Here is a 13432-nt window from a genome sequence, read left to right as displayed (position 1 = left end):
TGGTCACTCATATGCACAATGCTTCATTGAAAAGAGAGTTGTAGGAAACAAAGTCTACAATGTTGTTTGTGATTTCAATGCACTTGGGCAACCAAGATGGATTAACTTCAAAGGATCCAAATTAATTTGGATACCTAAGGCTACTTGAAACTCATCATGCAGATTTGCCTAGCATCCAAGAACAAAAAGGACATGTGGTACATGGATAGTGGATGTTCAAGGCACATGACTGGAAGGTCAACCTACTTCATCAAACTAAATAAGTATGATGGAGGTTTTGTGACCTTTGGAGATGATGGTAAAGGTAAAATCATTGCTGTTGGAAAAGTAGGTAATGAGCAATCTACTTTCATTGATGATGTGCTTTTGGTTTGTGGTTTAAAGCACAATCTTTTGAGTATAAGTCAGCTGTGCGATTTAGGATATTTAGTTGTTTTCAAAAAGCTTGAATGCTGTGTTGTTAATGAAAAAACAAATGAAGTGATGTTTGTTGCCAAGCGTTTCAATAATATGTATGGACTTACTCTTGATGAACTAAAGAATCAAAATGTAGCTTGTCTTCACTCTAAAGAATCTGAAAAGTGGTTATGGCACAAGAGATTGGGCCATGCAAGTATGTTTCAAATAAACAAACTTGTAAAGAAAGAATTAGTAAGAGGTCTTCCTTTGATAAAATTTGACAAAGACATCACTTGTGATGCTTGCCAAATGGGAAAGCAAACAAAAAGTTCTTTTAAACCAAAGGAAGACATCTCTACTAAAAGACCACTTGAGTTGCTACACATTGATTTATTTGGTCCAACAAGAACTCAAAGCCTAGGTGGTAAACATTATGGTTTAGTAATTGTGGATGACTACACTAGGTTTGGTTGGGTTTTATTTCTCGCACACAAAAATGAAGCCTTTTCGGCCTTTGAACCTTTTTGCAAGAAAATTCAAAATGAAAAGGATTTGAAAATCTCTTCTATAAGAAGCGATCATGGAACTGAATTTGAAAATAATTTGTTTGAATCCTTTTGTGAGGAATTTGGAATATCTCACAACTTCTCTTGTCCAAGAACACCACAACAAAATGGTGTTGTGGAAAGAAGAAATAGAAGCATACAAGAGATGACAAGAGCCATGCTTTGTGAGAATAATGTTCCAAAATTCCTTTGGGCTGAAGCGGTTAACACAGCTTGCCACATTTTAAATAGAACAATCATAAGGAAATTTTTGAAGAAAACCCCTTATGAACTTTGGAAAGGCTACCCACCAAACTTAGATTACTTGCACATCTTTGGATGCAAATGTTTTGTTTTAAATAACAAAGAAAATTTGGGAAAATTTGATCCAAAGGCTTATGAGTGTTTGTTTATAGGATATTCCACAACTAGTAAAGCATATAGGGTTTATCATCAAGATGCTAGAATTATTGAGGAGTCCATACATGTTACATTTTGTGATACTAACTTGGTACAAAGCATTTTGGAAGATTGTGATGCAGGAAATCAAGCTCAAAAGGAAGATGAAGCTGCTCAAAATCATGAAAAAGGAAATTCTGGACAAGCTGAACCAGAAACTGCTAATGCTGAAAATTCAAGAGACAATTCCATTTTGTCTCATGAATCTGAAGGAAATTCTGCAGCCAGCAGCGCCCAGAATCCCTTGGTGAATGAATCTGCCTCCAAGTCCACCAGACCTCGTGAATGGAGATTCTTGAAGAATTATCCTGAGGAATTTGTCATTGGGGACGTCTCTCATGGAGTGCAAACAAGATCTTCCACTAGAAAGGCAAATGAAGGATCAAACATTGCCCTTCTCTCACAAATAGAGCCTCAAAACGTCAAGGAAGCACTCAGTGACCCTTCTTGGGTTAAAGCTATGGAATATGAGCTTCTTGAGTTTGAAAAGAACCAAGTATGGACCTTGGTTCCATGGCCTAGTGGAAAGAAAGTGACCGGCACCAAGTGGATTTTTCGGAACAAGTTAGGAGAAGATGGTAGCATTGCAAGAAACAAGGCAAGGCTAGTGGCACAAAGATATGACCAAGAAGAAGGAATAGACTTTGATGAATCCTTTGCCCCTGTTGCCCGAATGGAAGCCATAAGACTTCTCTTAGCTTATGCTGCATTTTGTGGTTTTAAATTATATCAAATGGATGTGAAATGTGCATTTTTGAATGGAGTAATAGATAGAGAAGTGTATGTGGAGCAGCCTCCTGGTTTTGAAAATAAAGAGTATTTTGACCATGTTTTCAAATTATCTAAAGCTCTTTATGGTTTAAGCAAAGCTCCTAGAGCTTGGTATGAGAGACTTAGCTCTTTTCTTTTGAAAAATGGTTTTCAAAGAGGCACCACTGACACAACTCTATTTATTAAGAACTCTAATGATTCTTTTATTCTAGTCCAAATATATGTTGATGACATTATTTTTGGATCAGCAAATGAATCCCTTTGTTCTGAATTTGGAAAACTCATGACAAGTAAATTTGACATGAGTATGATGGGTGAACTTAATTTCTTCCTTGGGCTGCAAATTAAACAAACTGAAAAAGGTATTTTCATTCATCAAGAGAAGTATGCTAAGGAATTAGTTAAGAAATTTGGTATGGAAAATGCCAAACCCATGGAAACTCCCATGCATCCTAATTCTAAATTAGATAAGGGAGAAACTGAGAAAGATGTTGATGAGACTAGGTATAGAGGAATGATTGGCTCTCTTATGTACTTAACTTCCTCTAGACTCGATATTGTGCAAAGTGTTGGATTGTGTTCTAGGTTCCAATCCAAACCAAAAGAGTCACATCTTTCTGCAGTTAAAAGGATCATTAGATATGTTCATGGCACATCCAATTTTGGTCTTTGGTATCCAAAGATTGATGATTTTTCTGCAGTTGGTTATTGTGATGCAGATTTTGCTGGTGATAGAGTTGATAGAAGGAGCACTTCTGGTTTATGTTGCTTCCTTGGGAAGTCCTTAAATGTATGGTCAAGTAAGAAGCAACCAACGGTGGCCCTTTTCACTGCAGAGGCTGAGTATATAGCTGCTTCTTCTTGTTGTTCTCAGCTTTTATGGTTAAAAACGCAGCTTGCTGATTACAAATTAAATGCTGAAAATATTCCCCTGCTGTGTGATAATATGAGTGCCATTAATATTTCTAAAAATCCAGTTTTGCACTCTAGGACTAAACATATTGAAGTGAAATTTCACTCAATAAGAGAACATGTCCAAAAAGGGGATATTAGTATTCAATTTGTCAAATCAGAGGAGCAATTAGCAGATATTTTTACAAAACCATTAGCTGAGGATAGATTCTGCATGCTTAGGACTTGTCTAGGAATTTTGAGTAATGATTCCTTGTTTGAAAAATGCTGATGTATTTGCTGGAACTTTTTGTCTCATAAACAGGCATGAGACAATTCTGGGCAGGTGATGAACGTTTCCATCAAGTCAACGTGTTCTGGGCTTGTTTCAAATGAATCTCAATCTGGGCCAACCTCAATATTCAGATCAAGAGTGGTCCAAATGTGTTTCATTAATTTCATATCTCCTCAAGGCCCAAATATGAATGTTACAATATTGTTTGTTAGTTTTTGATGACTTGTGTGTTTCATGAAAGGTTTTCAATAAATGTTTTGTGGCCCAAAAGGTTTTCAAGAGGATTTAATTTTGGCCCAAAAAGGTGTTTCAGGTTAATTTTGTTGTTTTTCTCAAATTTTAAAATTAACTTCCCTTTTATTTTTTAAAATCAAATAAAATCTTTCTTGAATGAGGTCATGTCTTTTCAAGTCTTTTCAAATGGTGATGCAGTTGCATGGTTTTGGAAATCCACTTTTTAGGTACGGTTACCAACACTCCCTCTCTTCCCTCCATAACTTCTCCACACACTCTTCGGTTTCTTCCCACTCACTTTACTGCATCTCTTCCCTCAAAAGATTGAAACTAACCAAATGAGGAAGAAAATCATTGCAAAAAGGGCTCCTCGTGAAAAGGTTTTAAAGCTACCCACAAAGCCTTCCACTCGCTCTCAAGACCGCACCTTTACCCCTTCTCCTTCTCCTCCTACCTCTCCTCATCGCTGTGACCCCATGGCTCGGACCAAAAACACTCCAAGGTTTCCTGCCTCTGTCAAGCCGACGCCACCACCAAAGGCCACACCTTCCAAGCCTGGCTCCTCAAAACCAAGTTCAGCAAAGCCTGGCTCCTCCAAAGGCAAACGTCAGGCGACTGAGGAACCCATACCCGAACCAACACAACCAAAATCCAGGTCGGTTCCAATGCGCTCTCAACGAGGTAACACTCGAGTCCCTCTCCAGAATGTTAAAGAACCAGACATTGGACCTTTTGATCACAAAGCTCACTTTTTGACTTCTCATTCGAACTATAACCCTTATAGATTCAAATCTGCCATGAACAATGATTTTTATGAGAAGGTTGTCCAGTATCGTACCCTATGTCCCTCTTTTCTCGCTGATTTTCCATCTTTGAAAAGAAAAGGTTTTCTTTTTGTTGATAACTTGATTTTTCTGGACTGGAATCACCTTTTTGACATCAAAAAACCTGTTTATCCCTTGTTGGTCAAAGAGGAAGGAGTTGGTGTTTCTTACAATGATGCCCTGGCTAGTATTTGTGAACATATCTCCTTAATAGATGGCATTACACCCACTCACAAAGCCCTAGGATATGAGCGTGCTCAACTGCACCGAATAGTCAATCATATTATTCTGCCTCAAAGCGGCTCATATCAAAGGGTTTCCTACACTGATACTCTTGTTTTATATGCCCTTCTCACCAAAACTAAAATTTCATTTGCATATTTGATGGTTAGATACATGTTTGACTCTGTTAGAAGTGAAAAGGACAAAGCTCTTCCTTATGGCATGTTTCTAACTTGCATTTTGAGTATTTTGGTGTTGACTTGACCAATGAGAAATATGAAAATAGACATTCATATCTAAAGGGAGGTGGTTCAGTGAAACAGCAAAAATGACCAACTCGATCTGAGAGAGTGGTTCTAGATGATGATGATGAAGAGTTCATTCCAGATGATTCTACTGCTCCTTCCACTGAGGGCACTTCCATCTCCACTGGGAAGAAATCCACTCTGCTGAATGTGGTCAGGGATGTTGCTCAAGAGTTTGTATCCCAGTCGAATCACTTAATTGAATTGAGCAAAGAGAAAAGGAAGCTGGCTAGCAAGCATGAGAACTTCCTGAAGAAATCGAGGGATAGGGTGGCTGTGCTCATGACCTTCATCGATAACCTTCAAAATGATGAAGACGTTGCCATTGATGTTGAAGAGGAAGCTGCTTCGGAGGGGAATGGTTCTGATGCCTAGGATTTGTCTCATAAAAACTGTTGTTGCTGCTCTCTATTTTGTCTCATGAATTCTGCTTCTTTAGTACTTTTAAACTGTTTCATTTTGGATGACTGTAATAACTCTGGATATTACTGCACCTTTGGTAGTTTAGTTAGCACTTTGAACTGTGCTCTAACTCTTTTCTGCAAGATACAAGACTTTGTTTTTGTTGATCTTGTTTATTATCCGCCCTTGATGACAAAAGGGGGAGTAATAGCAATAGGACCCTAGTATTTTTTTGGGATTTTTGCTGCATCCATACTTGAGTTTGCATGTTGAATAATCTTTGCTGCATTAATACTTGTTTTCACATGCTGAATCTGTTTGCTGATGGTAATAGCTTGATGTTGGGCTGATTATGATATGTTGCTATCTGATTCTGACCCTGATGTATTAAAGCTCTATTTTGGCCATTTAAACTATCACTGTTTGCTATACTTTTGGTTGGTACATAGCATCTGTTTAGTTCCATATAAGTATATGTAAACAGGAAAGAAGAGAAGAGCATAAATTCAGGGGGAGCTAACCTTGAAAAGGAAAGGGGGAGCAACATAAAAGAAAATGACAAAAATCAAAGGGAGTTTTCTAAACCTGACTCAAACTCATTTCCTTTTGATGATAGCTTAAATCATGTTTGTCATCAAGGGGGAGATTGTTGAGTTAAGAAATTAACTAAATTAATTAGTGATGACAAACATTATTTTTGAGCAAAATAAATAATTAGTGTTGATTAATTATATTTACTTATTAACTAATTGTTTATTGTTGCAGGCCAAATGTTAATAGCCCAAATGGAATAAAAGGCATTCAGCAAAGAATATTGGGCTGAAAGCAAAATAAAGAGCCCAAGCAAAAGCAAAGAAAGAAACCAAAGAAATTAAATCGGGCCAAGCATACCAATACCCGATCCAAGCCCGATCTGGTTTCAGAAATGCAAATCCCTCTCTTTTGCTTAACCAAAAGCAACGTCCTTTTCCTCTCTAATCAAGTCACATCAAAACTTTAGTAAAGTAAGAAAGAGAAAGAGAAGAAAAGCTTCCTCCATAAGCCAGTAACCAAAGAAGCAAGAAAGAGAAAATTGAAGCTTGAGGCACAGAAGCAAAGAACAGAAAATCCAAACCAAATCAAGCTTAAGAAAGGTAATCCATCTCATCTTGCATGAATCAGATCTTCATCCCTTCTTCCCAACTCTCTGCTATATCCGAAAATGGTATTCAAGGGAAAGTGGTTCTCTGCCTTATTCTGCTCCACATCTACGGTCACAAGTGATTCTTGGGGACCAAGTTGCATCTCTATGGTTCAGATTTGGTTGACCATTGGAAGACAATATTGGTTACTCCTACATGGCTTTCGGTCAAGTTGGAGAAGTCAGAAGCAAAGATCCTACTTTGATGTTTGAGAAGAAAAAGTGAGCTTGTGGGTTGGTGAAGCTCAAGGCTCAAGGTGTTGACCTTGGAGGAAGAACCAAGCCACATGCAAGGAGATGAAAGAAGCTTGCTGTTCATTCAGAAGAAAAAGGAGAGAAAACCAGTGAATAGAGGTTATTGTTCTGAGAGAGCTCTTTGAAGAAGTTCAACTAACTGGACAGTGTAACCTAATAAAAGGTGCATTCCGCCAGTATGAAGAACTGAATCAGAGGCTTGCTAATCTGGTTTTTCGCATAGCACAGAGGCTGTTGATGAAGTCAATCTCCTTCATGTTTTACTGATTGTAATGTTCTTTTCAATGTTTATCATTCTGTAATTTCTAGTGAGAAAATGCATTGTGAGAAAACTCAAGTAAAAGCCATGAGTGGAAAAAGGCTGAGTGAAACACTTGAGAGAAAAGCCTAGAGTTATTTTCAGATTTCTTTAGGTGTGTTTATGTCTTGTATCTTGTACCTGTGAGGTATCCCTTTCTTAGTTGGGTTAGCACTAAGAGTGAATAGTTAGGTATTAGCATAGCCAATGTCAAGTTAGGTTAGAACTTGAGTGTGAAAGGATTGGGTCAATCCTGAGTTATTGGTGTATGTAATACTGTTAACTATAGTGAAATTCTTCCATAGTTGTGGAGGAGACTGGATGTAGGTTGCATAGCACAAGGCAACCGAACCAGGATATATGCTGGTGTTAGCTTTTCTCTTCTCTGCTGTGTTCTGTTTTCTGATATTCATGAGACAAAAATAAATTGTCTCATAATTTTCCGCTTCTAAGTTAAAACAGAATCAGAATTGCAAATCTGTTTTAAAAGGGTAACAACAGCAACTAAAAGGAAGGCATAGATTCAACCCCCCCTTCTCTAAGCCTACCACAACCTTCAACATTCTACCCACCTAATTGGAAATTTTGCCCACAAAATTCGAATTCAATTACCTGAAAATAAGTGTGGGTAGTCTGTTCGCATCTTCGACTCAAGTTCCCAAGTGTGCTCCTCAACACTGGCTCGACTCCATGCTACTTTAACTAACGAAACCTCTTTTCCACGCAACCGTTTCATACTAGTATCGTCAATTCTGACCGGAGCCACTGGAAGCGTCAAATCTTCTATTAACTGAACAGATTCAGGTTTTAACACATGGCTAGCATCAGGAGTATACTTCCGAAGTTGCGACACGTGAAATACGTCATGCAGGTTTGAAAGGTGGGGTGGTAGAGCCATCCGATACGCCACCGGTCCAATCCTCTTTAGGATCATAAATGGACCGATGTACCGAGGATTCAGCTTCTTCGCTTTAATTTCCCTACCTATTCCTGTCATTGGAGTAACCTTAAGGAACACATGGTCTCCTTCCTCAAATTCCAAGGGCTTCCTCCTCTGATCGGCGTAACTCTTCTGACGACTCTGTACAGTAAGTATCCTATCTCAGATTTTCTTGACTTGTTCAGTGGTCTCAGCTATCATCTCCGGCCCCAACAAGCCTTTCTCTCCAGCTTCATACCAGCATAGCAAAGATTGGCATTTTCTCCCATACAGAGCCTCATACGGAGCCATTCTGATGCTCGTATGGTAGCTATTATTATACGCAAACTCCACTAGCGGCATATATTGATCACAGCTCACCGGCTGATCTAAAACACAAGCCCTCAACATATCTTCTAAGGTTTGGATCGTCCTCTCGGATTGACCATCTGTTTGAGGATGGTAAGCTGTGCTCAAGCTTAATCGGGCTCCGAAAGCTTTCTAAAATGCACCCCAAAACCTCAAAGTGAAACGAGAATCTCTATCGAAGATTATAGTAGCAGGTACACAATGAAGTTTCACAATCTCCTTTATGTATAATTGTGCTAGCTTCTCAAGGGTGTAAGTCATCCGAATGGGTAAAAAGTGAGCTGACTTCATCAGTCGGTCCACATACACCCAGACAACATCAAAACCGGTCCTAGTCCTTGGCAATCCCGACACAAAGTCCATTGCAATGCTTTCCCACTTCAATTGCGGAACCTCTAATGGTTGTAACATCCCGGAAGGTCTCTGATGTTCGATCTTTACTTCTGATAGGTTAAACACTTGGAAACATATTTTGTCACATCATTCTTCATACCCGGCCACCAAAACATCGTCTTTAAATCATGGTACATCTTAATACTCCCCAGGTGAATAGAGAATCCGCTTTTGTGTGCTTCCTTTAAGATATCTTGCCGCAAAGTGCCAACATCTGGCACAATGATCCTACCCTTGAATCTCCATAATCCATTTTGATCCTCCGACACTCTCTACTGCTTCTCTTGCTCAATAGCTGGTAACACCTTCGATAACACGTCATCGTCTCGATGAGCCTTTAGGAGTTCGGATTTAAAATCACTTGAGATCTGTAATCGACTCAAACACAGAGTTCCAGACACTTCTTGAACACCAATCTTCAGACTCTCGAATTCCTTGAGCAACTCCTCATCTCGAAGCATCATCCAAGCAACATACAACGACTTTCGACTTAATGCATCTGCCACTACGTTTTCTTTCCCCGGATGGTAATTCAACTCAAAGTCGTAGTCCTTCAGTAATTCCATCCACCTCCTCTGTCTCATATTAAGCTCTTTCTGATCAAAGAGATATTTCAAGCTCTTGTGATTAGAGAAAACTTGGAACTTAACCCCATAGAGGTAATGCCTCCACACCTTTAGTGCAAACACAACTGCAGCAAGCTCCAAATCGTGCGTAGGGTAATTAACTTCATAAGGTCTCAATTGACGTGAGGCATACGCCACCACATTACGATGCTGCATTAGCACGCACCCTAGACCCTTCAGTGAGGCATCACAGTACACCTCGAATGACTCATTTGGTTCAGGTAACACCAACACAGGCGCGGTGGTCAGCTTTTGCTTCAACACTTGAAAGCTCTCTTCACACTCAGGAGTCCAAATAAATGGCACGTCATTACGGTTTAATCCTCTCCTTCAAGCTAGTTGGGTCCTATAACATCAAAGAGCCCAAAATATCAACACTTTTTCTCCATAAAATTCGAATTTAAGGCTGAGAAAATTGGACTAAAATCGTGGCTTACCTCAAGAACAAAGTAATGGGTTTTGTAGAGCTTGTCACGATGAACGTGTGGCTGCAAATGGTGCGACAATCAGAGCTCCGGATCAAAAGTTATGGTGGTTTGAAGATCAAATGAGAGATAGAACTTTGGAAGAGTGTTCTTCCCCCATTCTTTGTAACCCATACTTTTGGTATCGAAATTCTCGTTTCAATCTCCTCTATTATATTAAGCCATAAAGATCACATTTTTTGGCTTTCTAGAATAAATTCTCATTTATGAGTTATTTAGTCATTAATTAACCGGGTTTTACACTTTTTTCCAAGCATTATTTGCTATACCAGCAAACTCAGGATGGGTTGTCCAAGCAGCTTGGAATCCAAAAAGTCTTGGTTCAGACAACTTTTTAAAAACTCTCTGGTTTTGAATAAAAATGGGACAATGATCCGAAAGCAATCTATTAAACATACACCTCCACATGAGTTTCTGGAAAAAGGTTACACCATTCTACGTTGGTTAAAATACGATCTAATTTTTTAGCAATATCCATGCCCTACGCACCCTTTTGTACCAGGTAAACGATCTCTCAATAGCACCTAGGTCCATTAAGTCACAATAATCCACTGTTTCGGAAAAGAGAGCAGCTTTTTGGGTATGAAATTCCCCCCTTTGACCTCATTTGGAAGTAGAATATCATTAAAATCCCTCGCAACAAGCTATGGACAAAAAATGTTATCAGCTAAAGATTTGAGAAAGCTCCATAGCTCTGTCCTCTGACCAACAATAGAACTGTCATAAACAGCGCTGAAGCACCAACTACTACAACCCCAACGAACTTCAATGGTAACACATTGATTATGAATACTTCGAACACAACATTGATTAACTGGCAATTTGGTTAGGACCCAAATTCCGCCATTATGACCTGAAGCTTCAGAGCAACCAATAACACAATAGCCAAGCCCAGACCAAAAGGATCTAATTCTATCAAAGATGACATGAGTTTTTAACAAAATTAAAAAAGCCAGACTATATTTTCTAATAAGCTCTTTGTAATGAACCTGAGCTATTTTATTGGAAGCTCCTCTAACATTCCACTTTAAAAAATTCTAAAAATATCCATAAAATAAATAATGAAGATAAAGAAGAACCAACCACAGATCATTCTATGAGCATGTGAAGCTGCTCCTTGCTACGGTTGCTAGAAGGTGCTTCAGGCAATCTGGCAGCATGCATATTATTTGTCATAATTGTTTTTGTTGTCGGAAAAGCTTGCAAAGACACGGGCCTTGCTCTTTTCCTAAGATAAAAAACTGATGGAGTTGAGGATCCTGTCCCTTTATAAAGTACAACGTCATTTTCTTTTCGGTCTGGCGTTGTTTAATATCACCAAGCTTGTTTTTTGATTTGTTGCTATATGGGCCAAGCTCAGTATATCTTTTGGATACTTGAAAACCTTTGTGCACCCTTTTTAGACCATTACCTTCCTTAGAAGATGGACCTGTAGCAGATGGGTCCACTTTCTTTTTGCCTTTTCTATCTGAAATTCGAATCCACTCTCCCTTCTCAACCAATTCCTTTGATTTAGGAGGATTTTCATGCAACATAATCTCTTCCAATGCCTCCAATCCCTGATTATTTGCCTCACCATTATTATTCTTAACAAATTTAAACAAGCCTCAATTTCGGTTCTAATCTAGTTCACTTTTTTAACCCTCTGCCAATGACACATGTTGGAGCGGTGCCGTCACAGTCAGCTCCACATCCTCTTTTACACCACGATCCTTGGTGCAATCCCCCTTAACATGCCCAAAGCAATTGCATTTTTCACAAATAAGATCTAAATTTTCATACTCAACAGTGAATTTTGGCTCCATCAACAATGATTTCAGAGACCACTGGAAGACCCAAATCGATCTAAAAACACGCTCGCACAAAATTTTCTCTTTCCACTTCCTTTGTAGCTAGATCAATTTTGATAGATGTCCCTATGCCCGAAGCTATTCTCCTTATAACTCTTTGTTGGTAATACAATATGTTCAAGTCTGCAATGCGTATCCAAACTGGAGTGGAACCGAAAGATTTTTCATTTGGTTAAAAGGTAGCGGACCATGGTTTCACCGCCATAAAATAGCCACAATTATCCAAGGTCCACCTATCAGGATCTTGTCCCTATCTTATACCAAGTCATACTTCACAAGGAAGTATTTAGACCCCACATCCATAATGTCATAACCTCCTTTTTAGTCTCCATATGCTTTTCAACCGATGAACAAGAGCAATGTAATTGAAGTGTTTGCCGAAAACTTTGATAACAATGAAATCTAATATGGCTCTGCCAAGACCTTCCGTCCTTCTTCAGAGAACGTAATGACCGGAGGAGAAAGATCCCCTTGTTTTCCAGACACCACTGCAAGTGAGTCTCCATCCAAAGAATCATCAACAACCAAAGGCTTCGATTGTAAACTTTCTACTACTTTATCTTTGAAGGAGACTTTGGATCCCTTAACCCCTCCATATCTATACACTGGAAGCACCCACCCCATCACTCTCCCCCTTATTATTTTCGCCGGCATGACCGGAAGTCTCACTATGTTTCCCTCTCTCATTGCTCTGCTCTCTTCCGCTTGCACATTTTCTTTTTTCACCGCTCATATCTAATCTTCACAGTCTAAAGTTGATCACGTTGATTATAGCATTTTAGAAAGTATGCTTAAAATTAAAGTAATATCTTTGTATTATTAAACAATATTTTTAAATAGTGTTTCTTGAGAAAAGTGTTACCAAAATATTAAAAAAAAAATCTAATTTTAACCGTGGATAAAGTTCTATTTTGATTACCAATGTTTAGACTAAATCGTAATTTAGTTTCTAATGTTTCAAATGTCATATTTTAGTCTTAAAAAGTTTTAAACGAATTCAATGTTGTCCTTATATTAAATTTGACACGAATAATTAACATATTGAATATACAATAACATTCAATTTTAGTACGTATAAAATTGGCACTCCAATTATCACCAATATAAATAATTTTTCTTAAATTTTGGAGCATTGTTGATTGATTGTTAGGGTTTGAGATTTTATAAAAAAAGAGAATCAAAAGAAAAAGTGTTACAAAAAAAATTGTTTGGTTACGTAAAAAAAGAAGATTTAATTAAATAAAAATGTTGTTAACGTTCTTACTCTATTAATTATTCATACCAAATTTAAAGGTGGAACAACATTACATCCGTTTGAAATTTTTTAGGATTAAAATAAGATGTTTGAAACTTTTTGGGATTAAAATCATATGTTTAATACGTTAGGGTCTAAATTAGGATTTAGTTCAAACGTTGAAGACTAAAATAATATTTTATCTTTTTAACAATACTTATATAAGAAATTCTTGGAGCCAACAATTTTTAGTGATTTTGGTCATCATTTAGCTAGTATAAAGACTAAATCGTCTTTAACAAATAAATTTTATTAATTTATGAATATAAATTTTAAAAAATATAGATACAATTATATTGATTCATATAAAATTTTAATAAATATAAATATAAATTGTATATTTTTTGTGTACAAAATATCTATAAATATAAATACAAATTATTACTAACTAAATACAGATAAAAAATTAATAATAT

This window comes from Arachis hypogaea, chromosome 15 (assembly GCF_003086295.3).
Source record: "Arachis hypogaea cultivar Tifrunner chromosome 15, arahy.Tifrunner.gnm2.J5K5, whole genome shotgun sequence".
NCBI classification, from domain to species: domain Eukaryota; kingdom Viridiplantae; phylum Streptophyta; class Magnoliopsida; order Fabales; family Fabaceae; genus Arachis; species Arachis hypogaea.
The sequence above is the reverse complement of the archived record's forward strand: the minus strand, read 5'-3'. Positions refer to the sequence as shown.